Source organism: Zootermopsis nevadensis, unplaced genomic scaffold (assembly GCF_977971745.1).
Source record: "Zootermopsis nevadensis isolate Lab colony 2312 unplaced genomic scaffold, Znev_1.0 Znev_ptg000019l, whole genome shotgun sequence".
Lineage (NCBI taxonomy): Eukaryota > Metazoa > Arthropoda > Insecta > Blattodea > Termopsidae > Zootermopsis > Zootermopsis nevadensis.
Window position 1 is genome coordinate 4,662,203 of NW_028259151.1, and position 20,172 is coordinate 4,682,374.

The following is a 20,172-nucleotide window of genomic DNA, read 5'->3' on the forward strand; positions in this document are numbered from 1 at the left end:
TACTACTGAACTCCCCTCTCTCGGCTTACACATCGCGCATTTAGGTGCCACCACTACTCGCGCGACCTCTACTGTCAACTATAAAATGGCGAGAATCTGACTTCTGTTACTCTGCGCCATAAACAAAACACGGCAGAAGCAGATATTTATTTTTACTCTAAACAGAAGTTATTTCTCGGAGCAGATGATTTTACACATTGTAGTTATTTGATTTAAATTTACGATCCACGTGTTGAAACTTGTTGGTGATCACCTCTTGTAGTCTATCTGAAATGAATTCGCAATAAAACTTTTGTTTAAAACTGCGGTTGTCTGTTTGTGTTTTCGGTTTTATGACTCTGTAGGCCAAATAGAAAAAAACCCGTAAAAGTTTACGTTTTTTTCTTAATCAGCTAATTTGTCGGATAAATTCTTTACTCTTAGATTATTTCCTTTCGTCGCTTTATCTTTTGTGATTTACGATCAAATGCCACTATTACGATGCAGCGTGTAACTCAGAATACTTTACATTATTATAATTGTTCTGTTCGTTGTAACGTAATTTCTGTTGTCATTCGTTAGATTCTGGTAGTTTAACTATGACATTTCTTGACATCAGCTGTTATCATATGATTTATATTACACTTCATTACCACTCTTATCAATGTTTTGCTAGCTTTATATTTTAAATTACAAGAGTATTGCTCATTTAATATAATATTTATTAATTGTTTCGCTACAGAATGTTTTATTAGCAGATTAGTTCACGATTAACTGATCAGTTGCTCAGTTAACGAGAAATATTTATTTTCATGAAAATATTTCTCCATTTGTTGTCCAGTTTCTTTACATCGTCGTGGTAATATCAAAACGTATTGGCCATACAGTGATCAGAGCTATAAAAATTGCAGTTTAGAAGAATGAAACCTACATCATGTTTCAGTACATAATACAGAGTGATTCTAAAAGGTCTTTACAACTTTGAAAGTGTATAGAAATTTATTCAGAAGGCTTAAAGAATCGGTTGAGGTGTCATTTTGTAGCAAAACAAATCAAGTTTGACTCACGTTGTGCTGTAGTACCGAATTACGTGACCGCCGTGTATAATAATGTTATTATCAGACAAGTTAGCCTTGTGGTATCAAGTGTTGTGTTGGAATCTTGGCACGCAGGTTCATTTCTCGGTCAGTAATTTGCCTTGAAATATATCACGATCGCCTTTCTGACTCCCTTATTTTTCATAATTTACGCCTACAGCACATAATCTTTAAATGATTATGTTTGTCCAATTTTTCTGCACTGTTTTGATGCCTATTTTAATAAGTAACCTAGATGATTTTATTTTGATACGAATAATGTCACGGAGCAGATAATTAATCAAGTTTCGCAATGTCAAGATTTTTAATAGAAACTGGCATTGCTTATTGCGTAATTAAGTTGAGCCTTGGACAGGTGTCTGTGTGGTATTGGACATTTATTAATGGTAGTGTATCTGGACGCTCGGGTGTAGCTCGTATGTGGCAGTGCCAGGGACATACATGGAGCCGAATTGCGTCGAACTTATGGCGCCGAACCAACCTTTTATAGCCTAATAAATCATAATATTCATGACCGTAAGGTAGACTTATATATTGTGTTGCTATAATTCCTACCACGTAACTCTGTCCTTTGTCGAGTAGCTTCTAAATTGTTTTATTTTAGTTTCTGGCTTTGATCAAGGATTAGTGGCGTGTGTGTATGTATACAGCGTTATCTGATTATAGATCGGCTTTAAGACTATTGTTACGACACATTTTAAATACGCAGTTAGTATCATGGCTGACTGATAAATAATTCCATGTATCGGAATATTGTGACATTTCGGTAGAAGATAAAGTCTTCAGACTTACACCAGAATATTTCATCAGGAAGGACTCGAATGGTCTGCACCAGGTACTTGCCTGTGCTGATGTCAATTTGCTGGGGGATTCTGTGGGTACCATAACCAAGAATGTAGAAACTCTCCTACAGGACAGCAAGGAAATAGGCCTAGATGTAAATGTAGACAAAACTAATTACATGAGCGTAATATGGGACACCAACAACGGCGGAAATTATGAGTAGAAACGCTTATTTTTATGTAATTCAAAAATTACCGTCAGACTTTCTGGTACTCCGGACCTCCTTTCGAAGATAATATTTTTGATTAATCCTTCAAAGACTAACGGTAACTATATGCACAAAATTCTTCGACAGTCAATAAGTTTACCTATTTTATTGTATTTTTTTGTGTGTTTCTACCTCAAAACACGTTTCAATTAAAAAAAAATTTAATGCTGTTCAGGGAAATTAAACGAAACCCACTCTCTGTTAAAGCACGTGGCACACACAATTACCATTGGGCGCTTAAAGGATTAAAACCGCCCAATTTAATCAATAAAGTAAACGTGTTGGTTTATTAATTTATAATAGACACTATTTCAAGACGTAAACCTGTTTACGTTTATCAGTAGGTCGATCAGTTTGATGCCTGAAAATGAGCAAAGTGTTGTTAGGCCTGTAACTACTGATCCTGTTGTCTGTGTGCGTCCGTCATGAGTCACACAGCTTTTTAAAACCCTGAGGCTTGTACTTGTCACTCGCACCTGCACGCCGATCATGCAATGTAGGCCATGCGTCCGACCGATAACCATGACAAACAGCACGACGCAGTTGACTGCGACCAGCTGCTAAGGTTCTTCACTTCAAAGGCTTTTCGAGGTGTGCCCTTACTTTTTTACTTTAGCTCTCACCTTGAGGGGTTTCGAAGATTTAATCTATGCTGAAGGGAAAATGAGCAGATTTTCTGTAATCGCCGGTCTTCAGCTTACCCAATTGTGTAGAGTTCACATTTCGTAGACACAAGGAAGACGAACTTGTAGGAACCGTAAATATGTTTTATGCTCATAGCATCATAGATTACTTACTACAAAGGGTTCCTGTACATAAACGTGTAGATTCTTTTTAACTTCAATAATTGATAATTAGAGCTTTAATGACCTATCCGTTTTCTAAAAGTACAACAGATTTTGCTGATCTGTAGTATGTAATTGAAATGGCGGTGTGCTCGTGAATTATTATGATTGTCAGTTGCTACAAATTAACGAACACTACCGATGCTGTCCTGGGTAGACATCTTTTAGAACAGTGGTATTCAACCTTTTTTTTTGTTCGCGTACCCCCAGATATAATTTCTCTTCAACTTTGTACTCCCAAAGTTGTTGGTGTATAATTCAAGTTATATATAATCTACATTTAAAATAAATTACATTACTGATTATTCAGTGTTTATCATAAAATAATATATATTTTTTTTAAATTTCACGTACCCCCTAACATGTCTTCGCGTACCCCCGGGGGTACACGTACCCCAGGTTGAATACCACTGTTTTAGAACACCTGACGTTAGAACTTTAACCCTGCCCCACAAATGAGGTAACTCTATAAACATTTCGTAAAAGTTAAATTTTTTGTATAGATTTAATTTTTATTGAATGAACCTTTAGTTATACCCTTGTGCAATATTAATCGATAAATATAAACGTAAGGAGAATCGCGATCAATCGAAGCTATGTGCTTCAGGGGTTCGCTACGGTCTGTCTGTCTGTTCAGAGGCACGTCACCCTGATTCTTAGCATCGCTCGCTACCTTTACATGGAGTCGAGTCGTGTTCGAAGTACAAGCTTTCCCCTCTTCTCCCCGCACCCGACCGCCATACTATTCTCATAATTTTCTTCTTTGGATTCCGGTCACACTCGCCGCTCCCAGTGCAGTTTCGACTTTCCAGATCGATTTATTGCAAGAGTTAAATACCATCGCAGCTAATAAATAGTCATTCGTCAGTATTCTCGAGTTCGTTGTATTATCAGGAATTAATTTCTAAATGGTTCCCAGTGGCGTGCTGTTAGCAGTAAATATTAAAGTGTTTAAACTGTAAAGAGAATACATTGAAACAAAATTTATTGAAAGGGTTGGCGTGGGTGTATAGTCTATAGTAGTGGTATTCAACCTTTTTTATTCGCGTACCCCCAGATACAATTTCTCTTCAACTTTGTACATACAAAGCTGGTATATAATTCAAGTTATACATAGTATATAATCTACATCTAATATAAATTAAATAAATTACATTACTGATTATTCAGTGTTTATCATAAAATAATATATATATTTTTTAAATTTCACGTACCCCTAAGATGTCTTCGCGTGCCCCCGGAGGTACGCGTACCCCAGGTTGAATACCACTTGTCTATACTTATTTGTCAGAATATATGACTTTTTTTCTCAAATGTTGCTATTCGCTATCATCTCAGGAAAGTGACTCTTGTGAAATTTAAATAAATATAGTTTGTTTATTATCGTTTCTTTTCTTTTCTCAGGGTTGTCCCTCTTGAGCCAATAGTAAACTTCATCACTCAGGCTTAAAGATTATTATTATTATTATTATTATTATTGTCTGAAGTTTTATTTCGTATGATGTATTCCCTTTTGTATCTTTTTATACGTTTTATAACAAGAGGACCAACTTTTTCACAGCGAGGATACACGTTTCCAGATGCAGGTACACCAATGGTGGTCGTTCGTAGTTCGATCATGTTCCAAGAAATTGCTGGAAGCCAAGCTCCGTAACAGATAATGAAGTGAATTGTGCTTAAATTGACTGACACGTGATTTGTAGTCGCTCATGGCGCTGGAAAGTCTCTGATACGGCTCTTAACTGTGCGTGTTTCACGGTTTAATAACGTAATCAAATTATTGGTCTTGCGAACGAAAAATGATTGCCGTTTGAAAAACTTCCTGATTTGTTCTCATGGAACCAGGCACAGACACGGACTAACGTGTGATGTATGTTCACTTGACTGTTCAGAACTGTCATTGAAACCCATTATGAATTTGTTTAAATTCCTTGAATATGATTTGATTTTTTACGCTGTCGCAAAAAATTTAAATTTATTTTCTAGAGTGGTTGCAGAATAGGAGTTCAGTAGATATTAAATAATACGTTCGTTTGAAAATTAAGAATGGATTGTCATGGTGTATTCAAAGGCCGAGTAACCAGAAGAGAAAATACAACCAACTTTCGAAACGTCTTGTACATCAAATATACCTAAGACAGTTGATAATTCCGAACATAATATTAGCCATAAATTAATCGACCATTGCCATAAACCTTTAGACAGTTAGGGACTGAGTACATTGCGCCACTACTAACATGACCACCGACCATGAAGGTCGTAATTTTTTAATGTAATTTATATACCGTATTGCGTAGAAGGCGTTAGAAGGCTGGCCTTGTAATCCTGGGGTCTCGGGTTCGATTCCCGGCGGTGCCCGAATTTATAACTTGTGTTGGGCAAGGCCGTGGTCTAGGCAACACGGAGTTTTCCTCCGGGGGCTTCCCCGGTTTCTCTGTGGCATCCCAACAATTACTGCATTCACACACAGAAGAAGGCAATGGCAAACCACTTCTGGATCATCTGCCAAGAACGTATATGAACAGGTCCCAGTCCGAGAAAAGGATGGAAGGATCCTGTTCATATGGACCTGTCGGCAGACAGAACACTACAAATAAAAAAAAAAAAAAATTGCGTAACACATAAAATATTTTGAACAAGGAAGATTCATGTTTAACCAAATGGAGTTTGTAGGTCTAATAATGCCTTAAGCACTGCGTCCGTCTTTGCTTTCCATGAACGAAGTACGTTGGCTTAAGCTTGTTTGGCATCGTTCCTAAACCAGTTGCGCTTTTGATGACAATTGAACGCTGTGGATTATCACTTTATACGGTAACGTTAACGAATTAAAAAATAAAATCCCATAAATAGCAAGTTAATCGAAAAACTGAAAGTAGTTGTGTTTACGTGGATATCAAGAGCCTTTTTCCGTGTGGTCACGAAACTGTAAGTAACTGGAACTTGTTTAAACATTTGAATAGCACCGTTGCATCCTGTATTACGCAATATTTTTGGTCATTGAAATAACATTGAACGCGAAGTGAGGATGCTTTCAGAGTGACATTCCTTAGCAGTGTAAGACAGCCTACATTATTTCAAGAAACAGAAGTCGGAGATGAATAGCAACATATTTGTCGTACACTGAGTGACGTCATTTATTCTGACTACTTAGGGCATGTGTACTAAAGTATTCGCATAATACGATGAGTTTCAGTTAAATGGCATTGGAAGTTGCGTCATTTCCTACAGACTAACAGGTCATATACCTGGGACAGGATGTCCATTCAAAGAAATCTGGGCCAGCTGAATTAATGCACTGTACAGGTGGGCTTCGGTGTTACGTAACAGAATTGACTTGGTCGTTAAAAGCTGCATTATTTGATTCAAGGAGATGTGTATACTGATTTATAGCATCTGTGTGGAGACTGCAAAGTAGTCGAGTAATTCTGATTTAAATCCGTTAACTGAAATTCGTCCTACGACACTGTTATTTAGCTTAGTGTAGATAGGTTTTCGGAAGTGTCTTACAGATTATAATTATTTTTGTATTTGAATGAATCTTGCAAATTGTTGTTAACATATCTAGATGTGAACAGCGAACGGGTTTTTGAAAATTCTGGATGTGAACAGCGAATGGGTTTTAGAAAATTCTAGATGTGAACAGCGAATGGGTTTTAGAAAATTCTAGATGTGAACAGCGAATGGGTTTTAGAAAATTCTGGATGTGAACACCGAATGGGTTTTAGAAAATTCTAGATGTGAACAGCGAATGGGTTTTAGAAAATTCTGGATGTGAACAGCGAATGGGTTTTAGAAAATTCTAGATGTGAACAGCGAATGGGTTTTAGAAAATTTTGGATGTGAACAGCGAATGGGTTTTAGAAAATTCTAGATGTGAACAGCGAATGAGTTTTAGAAAATTCTAGATGTGAACAGCGAATGGGTTTTAGAAAATTCTGGATGTGAACAGCGAATGGGTTTTAGAAAATTTGTAAGGAGTTCTTTTCTGAGATAGGCTACAAATTAGTAATATTGTATGTGTATATAACCTATCCCGAAGATTTGTAGTGGGTCGTTTGAATGTAGTCGTGACGTCTGCGAAGATTAAAGAACGAACGCGTATGACGACACTCAGTTGTTATCAGTTTAAAGTAAACTAACAAATCTCTGCGATTACGAACCTTGTCTTTCAACCGTCAGTTTTGTGTACATTTTTACGTTAGGTTGTTAAGTTGTAGATATAATTGTGTACGTGGGATGTGGCGTCATTCAGGGTCACAGGAGAACTTAGTTATTTAAAAAAAATTTCAAACATGTAAAAATGAAAAATTTGTTCCAAATCACGTGTTACTAATTTCATATATTGTAATTTTTTTCTAGAGCGAGCCGTTTTGCTGTTTACATTATTAACAGTAAAAAATGCGGTAATGTTGCCACGTTGATATGACGAAAAGAGGGATGTGTTTCCGCAGTTTTCCGTAGTGCCTGTGTCTCCTTCACCACCACTTCCCTCTACCCTGAAAACACATCACCCTTTCGCTGTCATACCAACGTGGCAACATAGTCCAATATCACCGTAATATTTATTATTGACAATATAAAATTTTAACTCCGTAACTGCTTGTCCTATGTGAAAAAAATCCAACAAATCAGATTGGAAACACATTATTTGAAACTACTTATCCTTGTACATTTTCCCATATCAAATAACAGAGTTCTGTGGCGTGGAGTTTATGGGACACTCTGTATAATATGGAGTTATAGACGTGTATGTACTTCTATGAAACGCCTTTTGGAAGAGTCTTGCGTCAATACTATTTGTGTAAATAATGTTACGTAGGTTGCTGAATATTCGCAGATTACACTCCTCCATACCTGTCACGGACGTAATTAGACAAAGTCATGGATATGAGTTGGTAGATCGTATGTTATGAAATTAAATGCTCTGATTGAAAAGGTCCCTGCTTTTCATTTTTATTTTTTAATAAACGAATTACCTTTGGAATGTGGAGTTAAGTACAGTTCACAAGTTCAGTGGACCTCGAAGTCATTTCGAAGGATGGAAAAACAAGCTGACGATTTAAAATTTGATGCCTTTTAATTTTATGGAATAGATTTGAAAGGTGTAATAAATAATATAAAATTCATGGTCCTTGAAATGTGTCGAGGTCAAGCTATTGTAAAACCGAAGCATGTTTGAATGTAGCTGAAAAATGAAGTGTGTTATGTTGTCGGCTTTCGCTATATAAAATGTCTTGCGTATGTGTCAGCTTTTCTATGTCAGCCTCTCACCGTGCAGCTATGACGTGAATGTCAGATTTGATAGCATACGGAACACCGAGTTTGCTCTCCGTAACCACGCTTTGGTTAACCAAACTGTGAAACCATAGGTCGCGAGAATTTCTTCGCCGCCTTTTTATTTAAACATCTCGTGTAACACGAGCGAACTGTAAATCGGAACGTCAAACAAGGAAAGGGCGAATACGTTTTGGATTTTGTTGGTGTAATTTCAGACCCTTGAAATTCAAGCCCGATTCACGTCCATCCATTCGTCTCGGTGTGGAGCCCCCTTTGGGGCCCATAACCAGATTTATATCTGAGGTCGACGTTTACTGTCTTAGTCAGACACTTCGTCCTGATGATGAAGGCAGAATGCACCTTTGAAACATCGATCAGTTTATACATGACTATATGGCGCAACTTTCCAGAAGACGTTGTTTTAGGGCGATCTGTCTGACCAGAGGGCGGGTCTGTCCTTTGTAACGTGTTTTTGACTTTGTAAAGTCTGTACATACGTATTTGAATATACACAAATATAATATTTACAGTTTATCTACAGGAGGTCTTTATCAGTTATGGAGTACTAAGTTCATGTAAATAATATTTAAAATTCAGTTCCTACCTCAGAAAACAACGCGTCTTCATTATAAATATCAGCCAGTTAATGTTTCTTACGGAAGTAATCGTTGTTTATTGTGCGAATCGTAACACAGGCTGTGTAATTTTTCACGTATGATCTTCCACTGCCACAAGTATTTAACCAAAATTGGTAAGTGATACGAAAATTCACAGTACAGTTAACTACACAACTGGTTACCACATATGCAACCATTTCTGAATTTAGGAGTTTATTCTGCGTTTTTCTTTGTACGGTGTCATGAGGCTACTGGAAATTGATGTAAATCTTTTGGCAACTTCTCAGGAGAAACCTTTCTATTCATTTGTTTGTCAGCAGACAACTGACCTGCGCAGTGGCGAGGTGAGTCACTGTTATCCACAGCCCTTAGCATCGTACACGTGTCTGGACGGTCGAAGTAAAACAAGATGGCTAATTTAACCAAAGATGAATAAAACAACAGCCTTATTGTATTTCGCGTTAATCCTATTCCTGTAGCTCGACGTTCAGACACGTCAGTGTCACGTTAACAAAGGCCCTCGCACACACAACAGTTCCAAATTAAGGTTCAGTGTCTGTGGAGGACAGAAAAACGTGGGGGGAGAATATTAATGGGAGAATGCAGACACATCATTCGTCGGCCTTGATTCTTCACTCGCGTTGGGTTTGTTGATCCCTGTCTGTTGTTTTAAAATACAGGTAGCCCTCGATTTACGCCGGAGACGAAACCGGCGTAAATTGAAACTCTTTTATAATGTAAATCGATGCCACGCGTTCCCAGCACCCAAACATTGACGAGTAATATAATGGCATTACATTTAAAGCTCTGAAATAACGTAAATAAAATAAAGGGAATTTAGAAAATATATTTTATACACTTACAATCGGCAGTTCGTTGGTCCCCTCGATTGACTGCGATTCATTCATGTGATTGATGTGTACAGTCATCTCTGCTGTTTTGCAATAGTTCCATTCGAGTAAGACTCCGACCTATAGAAACCCCGGTACCTCCTCAGAGATTAAATTAGTCCTTTGAATGTTTAAAGCCCCAGGAATGAAATTGCATGAGAGCAAACTCGCATATGCAAAAGTTTGCATTTCACAAACAGCTTTTACCGATCCATCGATCTCATTGGAGCAAATTCGCGTTAAAGAAACATAGGTAATTGCAGAGATGACAGTATTTATTATTTTTATTAAAAATCAGCGATGTAAGAATTACGATTTAGTATAAGAATCAGTGCGAGATACATTGTAAAACGTTATAAATAATAGTAAAATATATTTTTTCACGTTTTGACTTGCTGGTTTCAAAATCGGCGTTATTCTTAATCGGCACAAATTGAACCGTCGGAAATCGAGGGCTACCTGTACCTCGTAGTTAGTGGTTGTGAAATGCATGATTATTGTACGGGAACTTTTTCGTGAAATTTATTTTTATACATTCTTCTGGAAGTGGTTGACTTGACTTCACGGTGTCGGCGACACACTATACACGTGGCTTATAGGCCATTCAGTAGTTAATCGAATGCAGTGTTTTACATTTCGTGTTGCTTCGATTTATTCAAAGTACTTCACATTTGTACCCAGACAGCCAAAGTGAAAATATTCAGTAGTCCGGTGTCCCATGACTAATTCCATTCGCAGCTCGTGTTCTGTTTATTCACTCGTATGTCACTAGTTCTTATTTATGACACGTCTAGGACGCTATTTAATTTTCATGTTTGCAGACTGATAAATGGAATTAAAATATATAATACAATTCAGGTCCATACACAAACTTTACTTACAGATGCCAAAATTCAAAATTCAAAATTTGCGCTATTCATCGCCACCACGATGCTACAACACTGCGCAGTGTTGTAGCATCGTGGTGGCGATGAATAGCGCAAATTTTGAATTTTGAATTTTGGCATCTGTAAGTAAAGTTTGTGTATGGACCTGAATTGTATTATATATTTTAATTATAAAACACAAACATGACGCATTTAAACTTTAAACTTGATAAATGGAAGTTAAAGTTAATAATTATTCATTTTAGTCCTCAGGTTTTCGCTGATGGGGTTTAATATGCAACTTCGGTTTTCGAGGATGACCGGTGTCGAATGTTGAGAATTATTCAACGTTACTGAATGATTGACACTTAACAATTGATCTGTTTGTAGCTACTTTTATCCTTTCTGAATATCTTTGTCTTGGGCGATGGTGCTTAAGTTAACAAGAACCGATCAAGTACTGTACAGATTTTCTAGTTTTCCTGCGTAAAATGTAGGCTGCGAAAATATATTTACGTAGCATGAGACTTTATCTTTATTTGTAGACTTCCGGAACTTGTTTATCACCTGGCATTGCTGTGTAATGGATGCGTACATTTTGAATCTCGGTTGAGTCTAACTGTCGTTTTGTTTAAAACATAACCCTGTCTACTACACACGAACTTCTTCACGCAGAAAATGACGAAACCAGTGGCAATATTTATTTCTGGAGCTGTACCCCGTTGTTGCAGATGATTCTCTGATTGAAATCTGGTATTTAACTGTTTTGTCGCTCGATGAGAACTTGTCACGACAATTCCTGTATCCGGAAATGTTTTTTTCTACTCGGCATGGCATGAGTGTCCTTCATAGTGTAAATAGTTTTGAATACAAATTTTCTTGGATATTATCCATCGTCTATCTCCGGAGATAGGGATTAGCTCTATCTAGTGGGCCCAACTGTGTAGGAACCTGAAGACGGAGATAGAGTCCCATATCCGAAACGTCGTTTTACGTTTTATATTTACTAGACGATGGATAATATCCAAGAAAAGTTTTATTCAATTGACTCTTCACCATCGTCAAGAAGTTTTAGATTTGATGTAAATAGTTTTGTTTGTATGCATATTTTATATTCCAAAAATTCCTGTTCTGTGTGAGGTTAGAGGTGTCCATGGCAGAAATTTGGGCCATGAAGCCATGCAGTTTCCGACGTTTCGGAGGAACCTGTTGTCTTCAATTTTAGGATACCCGGAAAACCACAGTATAGGAATAATTTTCCGAATTTCGTTCAAAATTTTTAGAGGTAATTCTACATTATATCTTCCTGTATTCTTAGGAACAGAAAAAAATCCCGATTATATATATATATACCCGTTTAATCCTGCTTTGGTTCCGGATAGCTTTTACTGAATAGATAAGTATCAGTCGACAATTCGTATACTCATTAGTTAAATTATGTGCGTAAAAACGAAAGTCTGCCTTCTCCTTTTGGTTGTCATGTCGACCATTAAAATGGAAACTGATTGTTTACAAGCAGTGATGTAGATGAAGTGTTAAATAGTAAAAGTGTGACTACAGCTTTGTAGCAAGTGCTTTCTGGACTTAAAAAGCGTGACTTGAGTTTGTACACGCGAGTCCAGTGGTTGCCATCCTCATGGTCTTTTGGAAAGCAGCTGTTTCACTAGTAGTTAAATGGGGTAATTAATATTATCATTTGACAAATTTCACCCGCATTATTTCTTCATTTTACTAAAACGCTTTGTACCTAGCGTGATCCGGACAACGGACTTTGAATAATTCCGGACTTTGCGGTGCCATTATAAATCATAATTCAAATGTGCAGTATAAAACGACACGCTGAATTATACGCTCATTTGAGGAAAAGAGTCATCTTATAGTGCGCGGTGAAGTGAACTATTAATATAAGAACTCCTTTCTTTGTAGAATTTCACAGTATTGTTTTTAGTTTATTGTCGTTTATTGGAAGTCCGTGCTTGTCGCGTGGTGACAGGAAGAACAACAGTGCATTTGACCCAGAAGAAGCATCAGTTAAGGTCTCTGAACACTTTTTATAGAATTTCTCCTTTCAGCGTGTATTATTACGTAATGAACATAAAAAGTAGACTAGACCCTGAACAATTTGCTGCCTGGATAAGTAACGTTTTCGACACTTTTTGCTTGGTGGTCAATGGAAGAAAAACTTTGATCTGTGCCCCGTCGTGAGTCGTGTTTAGCTAAGTCACAGGTACAAATTAGTCTGTACTAGAAGACACGCTGTCCCAGCCTGGGTGGCCATGATTGAGTCTGTGGTAATTGTTATCTCTTATAATTTCCAGGAACCCACGAAGTTTTGTATGGAGTGGGTACCGAACCTGATATCACTCACAACCATATCCCATTTCGCCAGAGCAAATAGTTTTGTGGTATGGGATACCTTTGTGTCATTAAAAAAAGCAATTTTAAATGTAAGTTTTAATACATTTTGTTATAGGCTGTACTTCCCATGATATCAGGCTTCCGTCCACACACATAACTGAATTTGTACATCAGTTTTAAATATTTTAGGCGTTCATGTGTAGTTTTTGCTTCAAAAATAAATTTGTGCTTTGAACTGTTTTTACCGGGAGATTTTCATGTCTTCTTTAATGTACACAGTCGAATTCAAGTTGTGAAGAAAGACGTATATTAATTTGTCTGTGCCTCAAGAAAATGTAGGTTTTGCGTTGTTACGGAAAGGACCTCCCGATAACTCTTTATGTCGCAGTATTACGACATGGCTCCCTGATGCCTTGTTATGACGCGGTGTTGCAGTACGGTCTCGTGGTATCTCGTTGTGACGATGTCTACGGTGTGAGCCCTTGTCTGTTTCATGACATATTTACGAACAGACTTGACACAAATTTGCTGGCTAAATTGTCGACAAATATTTGTACTAATTATAGATCGAGGAAAGTTAAATATCAGTGAACGTTTGCCTAACCAAGTCTACATATTGAACAAGTAAAATAAATTACAACTGACTCTGTGAAACGAGTAACCAGGCAGAGGATAAAGAAGCAAGTCACTGTACCGCTACTGTCAGCATGACTATCAAGGTTATTTTCCCCCCTAGACGACCACTGTCTCTGAGGCTTCACGTGGTTTTCCTTGGCCCCGCTGTGATAATACATGTTACTGCCACTTTCTACTAATCCTCGTCAGTTTTTAATTAATTGTTCTGTTAACATTGATCAGTAGTTACATCCGAACAGTTTGCCTCGTTGATAGGAACAAACTGCAAGGATTGGGTAACAGTTTAGGCAGATTTTAGGGTATACAGTGATAAGCCAAAATGTTACTGTTTCTTGTTACCATTAGGGTGTAATCTGTTTGTTTAAATTTCAAATAGACTAATTGACCTAAAAAGACATACATAATGCACTTTTGGATTAAATTCCATCAGCAAATCAAATCTGCGTTCCATGTATTGAAATTAATATCTTAAACGTTATTATAACGAATTTATGTACGTTATTTAATGGTTTTGAATTATGTCCAAAACACTGACTGTACTGCCATTGATGCAAAGGCTGTAAACAACATTGAGACCAAACGAACTTCAGAAGTGTAATATTATTTAATGTCGGCGTACGTTAATAGCTGACGTATTTCAGGGAAAATTTGCTGTCCATTCGAATAATCGGCTCAAGTATAGTTCGGTACCATACGTACAGTTGATGAATGAATCACCATGCAAATATCAATACTGTTACAAATCTTAATGGATTATATTTTTCTGTTCGTTTGTTCTGAGATGGAATTATGCTAAATCATCGCGAAGAAAGATACGGTTAACAGTTTCACAGTTAGACAGTACGGAATTGAAGACGTTGCTTGAATAACAGAATTAAGCAAGGAAAAACAAATGACTGTTGGCGGTTGTTACTAGATTTCTTACACTTTTCCTTCGCCTTCGAAATTCAATTCATTTATCTTCGTCTGTTCAAAGCGCGACCGACACCGTAAGATTGCGTTTTCTTGGGGCTACAGTCTGTGTTAATGTGTTACATGAACTGCGTTTATGCTTAACCGGGACGTAGGCTTACTGGCTTCACGGGGCGAAGTCCTCCTGAGGAGCTGATAGTCGCTTAGTTGACCAAGACATTTTCGTCAGAATATTACCCTCGACTTCCATCACACAATTAGAAGACAAAGGAGAAAATAGAAGGAGAATATTAGGATGAATCTTAGGGAATAAATTGTTAGGGTTGGAAATGTGTGAAACGAGTTCGGTGTCATGTGTAAATAGCGGATATTTTGGAATTGGTGGCTTTGAATATTCGAGTCTAACTATAAGTTAATTTACATAGTTAATTTAAATATTGTATATTTTCTGAAACAATCATTTAGGTCTAGAATTTCTTACTATAACTCTTTGTAGTATTTGGCACTGGATTAAAACAGGCCATGTTTTAAATATGAGAAATTAAAACACGCTTATTTACGTCCTTGTACCTGTGTGTCATATTGTTATATGGCGTGATTGCGTTGAAGCAAAGATCCACGCAATCTGAACTTGTGTTACAGGATCCCGTTTATTAACGAGAGTATCGTAGTGGCATTGTGTCTGACTTGCATTCCGAAGGTAACCTGTTGGAACATCGGGCACCAGTTGAATAAGTGTCGTTAAGTAACCTAAAAATTTATGTAGCCTGTGTACACTGCACCGTTTCAGAGCATTACAGTTTTTAGATTTCTTTTATATTATTTTTATACTCCGTATTCGTTTATTTGTTTGGTTTATTAAAGTATTTGCCTCATATTTTGTTAACCTCGAAGTCTACTACCTAAGAGTTCAGTTGGTATTATTATTTGACCTCAGAACCTATACTAAAGAGGTGTTACATCGTCGTTAAATAATTCAGAATCTGCCGGCGGACCGCCAGGATTTGTTTCGCCTTGTTGAAAGAATCAGACGCGTCGTGCCATGAATTTCGGTTCTTCTGAACGAGGCGGGGCGACTAGGCGAAGTGTTGTGTTGTTGTCTGGTTGTTTGGTTTACCGCCGACCGCAGTCGGCGAATGACAACCCAGATAATTCTCTAGACGTCGTCTTGGGTGTCTGTGCGTGAGGCTGCTGTCTGTGGCGTGACCTATTGTCCTCGCCAGACATAATTTTGTTCGTCACCGTTTCTTCTACCTTATTCTTTTGATTCCCATCCGTTCTCCCTCCATCGGCATTGTTTTATCTTGTGTTGTGTAATTTTTTCGTTATTACTCCCGTCATTTCCCATCATTACTACGTAATAATCCACGATTCTCTTACGAGGAAGACCGGTGTAAGGCACCACTCGTACTTCCCAGGAGCAAGGCATGGGAGCTCTTACGCCCTCGAGTTGCGATGTGCATGGGTCGTACTTATTCTTTACAGGATTTTTCAACTCTGCTGTCAATTTTTCTGATGATAGAACACTTACATGAATAATGGATTGGATAGGATATGTATGGAAGTGGTCGTGGCCTAATTTAAGGTATCATCACGGCGTTTGCCAACAGGGCCTGAGAAAGACCACGACATAAACTCAATCGGGATAGACCCCTGGTAGATATTTGAATTTTTTATGTCCAGGGTTCAAATTTTGGCCCGGAGACAGGCTATATTGCTTAAGGTTTTTTGTATCGATATTTTTTTGTCTGTATAGTGTATTCGTTTTTGTTCGATGGGGAAAACATATATATTTTATTAAGATAAATTATCAGGAATTGAAATATTTTGATATTTTAAACCTAAACTTGATGAAAGATACTCACGGAATCTAATTAAACTTTTAATTTATCTGTTAATAGTGTGATGGCTGTAGTAACGTTTAAATTTATTAATTGATTTTAACTCTCTCGGAAAAGAAAAATAATTCCAGTTGTTTTAGACCATTGTACTCATCTTGTAGGGTGATAACTTGCTGTGTTGAGTAGATCTGCAGACGTTTCAAGACCATTATAGTGTTCTTTTTACCGAAACGTTCGCAAATCATTCCACCACAAAATTTGTCGTCATTCCAAAGATTAATATGAAGTTTTGATACCTCGAGGTGATATTTTTTAGTACGTCATGGCTGAAACCGTTTTATCATAAAATCTAAAGCTCGCATGCAGAGGAACTTGGAAGATGTCACGTGATACGTATTCAACCACTGCCATTGAAAATGCGACCTGTGAATGAGGCGAACCTTCTTTTGTTTTCTTTGGCGTCGTACGTATCTACTTGACAGTCACTCGTAGTGATAACCATTGCTCGTACCCCTACAAAAGGACGCGCCCATCAGCTGAGAAACACACCATTATAAAGTCTGGAAGATTCATTTTCATCCCGCCCATAATGATACACACGATCTGACATTCTTCTCATTGAATCCAATATTCGCCATGCATGACTTGACTGGAGAATATGATGGCAGAGACGGAGTTCCGTCTTAGCTCGAAGATCGTCGACTGCCTGGTGTTGGTCTGACCTTTTCGATTTTTCAGATCAAAGAAGGCGCATAGCTTGATTTGGATAATAGTTAATTTTCATGTCGTACGTCTTTCTAGTCGCCTTCGAAATCCTGCTGTACACATAATAAAAATAGCTGTCTGTCTGTCCTTCCGCATGTAAAAACTCGAGAAGGGCTGAATAAATTTTCATACAATTTTGTATTGGTGAATTCAGATAGGTCGTAGATCCATTTCTTGTTTTATTTTAATCGGACAAATTTAGCGACTACATCAACACAGTCTTTTATGTAACTGGTCGTATTTTTTACTTGCAGAGCGTCAACGAGCTTATCTTTGTAATGGCAACGAAGTGGTTTTCTTTGATATAGGAATTTAATTTTCATTTAGAAATTCTAGTTACCAAAACAACAGTACACCAACAACATCTCTTCTGCTGGTTTGCTTATTAGTAGCTTTACCTCGAGATTATGCGTGTAAGAAAGTGAGGCCTATTTAGCGTATAGACAGTAGAAACAACACACGTCTAACGTTTATGTAACTTGTAGGCACAAAGCTGGACTATCGGACGAACAGCTAATTATCCTGACCGAGGTTTTCCTCAGTTACTGCAGCGAAGCCGGGCAGTACTTCAGTCGAGCCTCGAGTATCCTTCCAGATCCTTAACTAGTCACTGTTGATTATAAATTTTTCATTCGATGCTACGGAGATGAATTGACAACGTTGTGTGACCTGAGATTCAGTCAGTGAAGTCATGAATCTGGTCTTCTGGGTAATGAGGCCAGATGGTCTTGTAGGTGGTTACCAACATTTTGGAGAAACACACAGTCAGTCATTGTATTACGAAATTTCGCTAATACAAACTTTTGTAATAAACCACATACCCCTCGCCTGGTTCGTCATACAAAGGCGAACAGGCCCATCCTAAGCCTTCCGCACAAAATCGAACACGTGTTAACAAAAACGCAAATTAAAGGACGAAACGTCGCTCAATGAAGCCAGGGGAAGTCCAGGAATAAGTTTTTCTTACGATCTGATCTTTTTTAAATATTTCACTGCTTTTTTTTAACAATTCTGCAGTTATTTTGTTTACGAGTAGTTGCGTTCCTGGAGAAAGTTCTTAAAGCGAGTTGCTATTTCCCATAAGCGCAATATTATAATTGGGGTTAGGTTTCAAACTCACCTAAAAATAACATTTTTACTGCCAGAAACGAAATATACAAGCAACGGGAACGGATTATTACGTATGTCTTATGAAATACAAGCAAATATTTTAATATATCCATGATGTAAACAACATTGAGAAGTTAAAAGCCGGGTCTGCCATAATTAAAATTTCACCGCCTTGGAAACATGTCTCATAACATTAGCTGTGTGCGTTCTTCGGCACATACCTCACTTTTGCACGACACTACAGACACTCTTGCCCTCATCCGTTCCTGGCTTCCACATTATGTAGTTCCGTCTGTACGCCGCACATCCTCTTGGTCTGAAGTACCCGCCCGTTTCTCCGTCAAAAGATTCGTTCTCGACCGCAATCATATTCCGTGCTCCCCCATGTTTCTACCCCTCCCCACTCCCCCTCAATACACAACATCGCCTGACCATAATTACTTCCATTCTTGCCTGGGAAGCTACTTTACAATTTCTGTATTTTTTTTACTTACACCGCAGTACTCCGTAAAAATAATTATTTCCTGCCCTCGAGATAAGATTCTTAACATCAGCGCTTCCGACAAAAGTTGCTAGAAATGTCATTCTTGATCTTAGATTTTCGAAATCGAAGTTACATATTCCTTTATTTTAGATTATATGGTAAAATAGTTGTGTTATATAAATTATTGATTTGATATAATTTCGTTAAGATCAGCGTCCGTCAAATCTTGGCGTAACTACGCTTACCGGACTGCGAATTATATCCTTTTGCTCCAGAAAGATGTCGCTATAGTACAGGCATACCTCGGAGATATTTCGGATTCGGTTCCAGACCGCCGCAATAAAGCGAGTCACACGAATCTTTTTGGTTTCCCAGTGCATATAAAAGTTATGTTTACACTATACTGTAGTCTATTAAGTGTGCAATAGAATTACCAAAATGTGACACAGAGACTCGAAGTGAGCACATGCTGTTGGAAAAATGGCGCCGATAGACTTGCTCGACGCAGGGTTGCCACAAACTTTCAATTTGTAAAAGAACGCAATATCTGCGAAGCGCAATAAAACGAGGTATGCCTTATAAATTATATATACGCTGTTACGTCACTATCAATGTATTATTCTGAGTGACCGATAAAGAAATTATATAAAACCAAGCCAGGGTAGCTGGTAACGGCCGAGAATGGAACAGGGTAGACGTGAACGTTGTCTATGCTTCGGACCGGCGATACGGAATGCGCGCTGGTTCGAGTCGCGGGGAAAGAAATTTCTCATGAGATTTTCGACCGGTGTATGGGACCGGTGCCAACCCAGCATCGTGAGGAAATTGGGGAGCTACAATGAGTAGCGTAATCCGGTCAGGAAAACTAGGAATGACTGGGGGTTCGTCGTGCTGACCACACGTCACTCTGTATCTGGTTGGATGATCGTTCACCTCTGCTTAGGCATGTGAACGTGAGGCCAGCAGTCAAGTTAGTCGGCTTAAGGTACAATTTGGCTGCACGCGACAGAGACAAGCGACCGAGGCAGGCGACAGAGTTACGAGACCGAGACTGGTCGCTTCCTGTCTGCTCTCTGTACAATCGTATGAAGTACAATTACGAGCGCGAGACAAAGACAGGCGACAGAGACAGGCGTCAGAGACAAAGCACAGGAGACCGCTCTCGGACCAGGAGTGTCTCGCGACGGGCTCAGGCAGCACGTCAGTACGTAACCAAACTGCTTATGATTCAATCTGAAATAACTCCTGAAATTATCTTCTTCTAATGATAAATGATTCTTTATTAACAGACAGAAAGATCCTTCTTCACGTCTGGTTTTGAATATTGAACTCATAGGTTTTCTTTGTTTCTTTCGCAACAAATAACACAGCAACACATCATCGTCTTCTAATTCTTCGAGTAACCTTTTTAGAAGCATTTGTGTATTCATTTTTCACAGAATAT

At 38.1% G+C, this 20,172-nt stretch overlaps 1 protein-coding gene across 3 annotated transcripts in view; it reads left to right on the plus strand.

Annotated features, from left to right (window-relative positions):
* Positions 1-20,172, plus strand: part of osp (myosin phosphatase Rho interacting protein outspread) — a 255,539-nt gene that overhangs the window by 163,941 nt on the left and 71,426 nt on the right. The gene's annotated exons all lie outside the window — the stretch shown is intronic.